Source organism: Macadamia integrifolia, unplaced genomic scaffold (assembly GCF_013358625.1).
Source record: "Macadamia integrifolia cultivar HAES 741 unplaced genomic scaffold, SCU_Mint_v3 scaffold947, whole genome shotgun sequence".
NCBI classification, from domain to species: Eukaryota; Viridiplantae; Streptophyta; class Magnoliopsida; order Proteales; family Proteaceae; genus Macadamia; species Macadamia integrifolia.
This window is the reverse complement of record NW_024870592.1, coordinates 22,909-28,209: the sequence shown is the minus strand read 5'-3', so window position 1 is coordinate 28,209 and position 5,301 is coordinate 22,909.

The following is a 5,301-nucleotide window of genomic DNA, read 5'->3' as shown; positions in this document are numbered from 1 at the left end:
GTTCCAAGATCCTAGTGGAATCTAAATAAATCTTAGAGAATTTGAGGGATATAGCGCTAATCAGGTCTTCCTAATAGCGTATAGAGGTTTCGTAAGGCTTCCTAAAAGTTAGGGAATTTTCATATTTTTTCGGTCCCGACATGCAAATCGAGGTAGTGGGTCCGATGAGTATTTTAATAGAATTCAACTTGAGGGAGGATTAGGCTGAAAAAAATACTAAAAATTGATGGATAAAAGGATTTCTGCAGCATTTGGACACTCCTTGGTAGTTGGGAAGGAGAAGTGTAGGTAAAAAGATGAATTGTTGCCTTGGGATGGGTATGTAGGCCCCTTTTTTCTTTATAGGGATTCGGACAAAAAAGGATGGAATCTTGCAAGTTCGCAAAAAATGGAAAATTTCTTGGCTTTTAAGAAATTCAAGGGGCTGTGGGAATTTCGTGGGCCCCCGGGTAAGGAATATTCCTTCCCCAAATCCTTGGGTTCAAAGGTGCTGATCCTATCCTTCCTAGAATTTCTGGCTTCTGGGTATGATTCTGGGAGATCAAGTGGTTTGATTTTCGAGTACCATATGTCGCCGAAGTCGTACTTCCAAGTACAATCCATCATTATAGGTGTTGAGCTGTTCTTTGGCACAAAAACATTTGGGACTTATAAGGAAGGACTCTTGTCTTATTGCCGCCTTAGATTTTGAGGAATCCTTCTTCATGTCGTTCTCACACCGCTGGATAGTACTTAGATTCGATTTTTCAACATATAATGTGCCAATATCGGGTGCCACAAGATTGAGCACATTTTGTTATGGATAGGTTCCGGGATAGATTAGGTTTGGCCCCAATTATGGTTTTGGACTAGACTAGGGTTTTAAGTTGGGTCTAGGTCACTTTGAAAGGACGAGTTATCCTCTGATTGAAAGTGTAGATCGCATCCACATCTTGTAAATCATCATTGCCGAGGGTGGGTGATAAAATTGGGTGTCTATAGCCACCGATGTAGGGACAAAGTTCTCCTACACATATATATATATATATATATGTATGTGTATGTATGTAGGTATGTAGGTAGGTAGGTAGGTATGTATATATGTATATGTATACCTACTATTTTGGACAACTGGATCCGAGTGTTGTCATTGTTGGCAATTATATAGTGATTAGGCTGTGTTCAGGTGTTACATGTGTTCCACATGTGGTTTGGCAGTTATGGAGAGGTTAGATAGCGTGTCAGGAGTGCAAACAGGTCAGAATAAGCATGGACGGAGTTTGAAAATGTTATAGAGGTATCCAAGCATGTAGGATGATATTTGGAAGCATATTATGGCCTCGTACAATATTTGACAGAAGGTGAAAGCAGTAGGTGAAGGCCCCACAGCAAGGATTAAAGTATCGGTATCGGTCGTCGTATCGATCGGCCAAAATTAAGATACGTATCGGAGGGTATCGTATCGGAGATACACTAAGATACGCTAAAGATACACACATAAATGGATAGGAAACATTTTTTTAAACACTTTTGCATAAAGAATTTTTTAAAAAAAGCTATTGATAACATGTATTATCACACAAACATTAATTGAGGGTATCGTACTAAGAATTCAAGGTTTGTAGTTGTCCCATAAATGTAAAATCCTTGTTCCCAACCTTGATTTCCACTTTAGTTAGAGAGAAATATGGCTGATAGCAACTTTGGAACAAAAACCCTTCAAAAAATCATTTTTTTGATAAAAAATTACCCATATTGGCTATTATATGACCGTAGCGCCGATACGTATCGATACTCACCGATACGTACCGATATATATATCGATACTCAACGATACGTGCTGATATATACCGATACATACCGATACGTACCAATACATACCGAAACGTACATTTTACCTCAATTTTATATTTTTCATAGAGTCGTATCGAGGCATGTCGTATCGTATCGATGTCTATTAGTGGTGTATTGATGCATATCGGTATGTATTGTAGGATATATATCGATACGAAATGATTTAAAAAATTCAATGTATCGTATTGGTGTGTATCGTATCGGCCGACTAAATTTAAGATATGTATCGGAGGGTATCGTATCGGTATCGGAGATACTTAAAACCATGCCCCACAGTGTAAAGTTGGGGATTCATAGGTTCACACAGTGGCATGGCAGTATATCGAAGCTAATTTTGGAAGGATTTTTGGCAGTTATAGGCGGAACAATCTACATGAGAAACGTATTTCGTTGCATCACCTTTCCAATGCCACTCAATTGAATCAAACAGTTGTATTAAAGGATCCATCATTTAGTGTTCATCAAATGGGTTCAATATTTGATGCTCATTAAGTGTTTTGATCACTAAGTGCTCATCAAACGGCTCCATCACTTAGTGCTCGTTAAATGGGTTCAATATTTAATGTTCTTTAAATAGGTGCATCACATAGTGCTCTTCAAACGGCATTAACATTTGGTGCTCTTGCAAAGAGGTGTTTGATTTTTCTATTTCTCAAAATGTTTTCAACAGTGTAGTTGAGTTCAAGACATGAGTGAAGGGACGACGTTGCAGGTATGCTTCGTAGAGATGAGCTTCAGAAGGATGAAGGCAATCCAAAACTATAAGCTTCGCACAACCAGGTTGAAATAGTTGCATTTGGATAGCGAGAAGTTTCAACAATGGGTTGGGGTTGGGGTAGGTCGAGTGAAGTATCGATTTTTCACAATTTTTGTCCCTCCTACTTGTTTCTAGAAACAAAAAAACAAGTCTAACTTGTTTCTTTATTCCTGTTTCTAGACACAGAAATAGGCATAAATTTCTATTTCTGTTTTCAAAAACAAGTAAAAGGAAACAGAAAAATCAAACGGTTTTTAGGGTGTTTCTCCATTTTTGAACATAGAAAAATGAAAAAACAAGTTTTAGAAATAAAAATCAAACGGCCCTAAGTGTTCATCAATCAAAGAGCCATTTGGACAGCGGTTATATCTCCCCTTTTGCAGCATCATCTCGCGGGAGTGCATCATCTCAATTTTAAGGGTTAGTACAAAGTTGTTTCTAATAGTTAAAGATTTTCTAGGAGATAATAACTCCATTAAATATAGCTGTCCGCGGTTACACTTTCCAAGCTCCAATGGCCATCTTCAATTGGTTATGACTTATGAGTCATCCAAATCTGAATAATGAAAGTGTTGCATCCATTATTACACATATGGCAAGTGGTTTACTATATACGTCAAGGAGTTACCTTTTACTACTGATCCAACGGATATGACGATCACTGCTCCTTCCCAACCCATGCCACCAACCTTATCTAGTGCATCCCATTTGATTATTCAACCACGTCAACACAAAAAGCTACGACTTTATCTCTGGGGAACTTCTAGACCTTGTCTCGATTGCGTTACAATTGATGGCCAATATTAAAACTATTACTTCATGTTAGATACTAGGAAGAAATCCAATATGGTTGTAATGTGAAGGACACAAAGTTTGCTTCCCTCAAAGATCCCAACTATTTGGGCATGCCAGATCAACAACTTAATTATCATCCTCTTCGATGTGATATTAAGCTTCTCAATTCCCTCTGTAAACCCAACCAATGCTGGAAAGAAACAAATTTATGCTCATACAACCAACGCTATGGGTCCCTTAACAGAGAGAGTCCTTGCTAGCAAAAAAATTTAAATTCAATAATGCTGGGGCAGAGAGTCGACCTATGGCATAGTCTTTGGTTGTGGCTTTAACAATATTAGATTTGATATGCAACGTATACCAAATAATGGTTACGGGGTCTGGACCTCGATCCTTCATTTCGCAGCTGGGTGACCGCTTCCTACATCAGTTCTCGTATTGCTTGCAGTCGATGAATGGTAATCAAGGGATTAATACGATTCTACGGTTCGGAGAAGACGCAAGAATAAATCCACAAGGCCGAGTAGTAGAAAATATCCCATTTTTGTAAGGACCTGTTGGAGGGATTTACTAGTTGGACTTGTTGGTATCAGCATTCCATATCAACGTCTTTCCTTTCCCCTTCAAACTCTTAAGCGGACAGGAACAGACTCAGGATGTCACTACACTGTATTGTTCACAGGCCATTATGCAGGTGTGAAATCTTATCAGCTGCGTTACTTGCTGCCATATAATGTGAAGACAATCCCAAAGAGGGGTCAATTGGATCTATGTTTTGATCGGCCTAATGGGTTCAACAAGTTTCTGAGCATCACATTCCATTTCGGGAATACATACTGATCTTGTTCTTGGGCCTGAAAGTTCATTTGAGATTAAGGATGATTACTTTTGCTTAGTAATGGTACCTTTTCAGGGAGTGACACAAAATCTAATCGTTTCTTATATGATTAACATGAAAGTATCCTCTCTAATATGCATGTTCATGTTTTGTTGGTGTAAGATGGATTAACTTGTTCTTAATCAGCCTGGTCGTAATGGAGCTGCCATGCATGTCCCCGGAAACATAGGCCAACTGTTGAGCCCACTCTAGCTCAGCCGCACCACCCGAGAAGCAAGCTATTACAGCGAGTGGCAGGAGCAGTAGAGAGCCGGAAAGGAAGGCAGCAGACGAGATAGAAGAAGGGGCCATGCTCCAGGTGGAGGAAAGGAGATGGTTAGGATAACGAACTTGAAACGCGAAGCTCGAGCAATCGGTGTGAGAGTGTGGTTAGTGGCCAATAGCACCCTAGTTGATGGCATTCTTGTCTCATGTCCTCTGGCCTTGGAGCTCACATTCCATTCTTTCTTAGCTTTATAGCCTAAATGGCTTTCATGGAGACTTTGTTATCTCTAATCAGTCTCCTCTTAAGTGCCTTGCTACTATATGTCATTGTTGTTTATGGAGGTCCAGAGTCCATCACTCTAAGCCTCATTGACCCATTCTCTGTCCATTCACTATCCTATCCAAGGAAGAACATTTTGTAAATTCAAATATGCTATAGTGTAGAAACACAACCCTAAAACGATGCAGGAGATAATGGAAAAACAAGAACAAATAATGCACACAGATTTTATGAGGTTTGGCAAGGTTGCCTACGTCCCCGGTGAGATGAGATCCTACTTCACTATCAATGGAGAATAGGATTACAGTGCTCGTCCTCACATCTCTCAGTATTGTTTGCATTACAGAGAAAGAAACCCTCGCTACAAATATATAGCGAAAAACCCTAATCCGAAAGGTATACAATTGCCCTCAAATAAAAAATTCGAGCAAGGGGCTACGCCCCTCTACACCCATTGCTATGCAGGGGCCTCCTGCCACCTTGTAACCCCCATAGCCCGCTAACCAGCTAGTAGGACTGTCATCCTGCCTATCG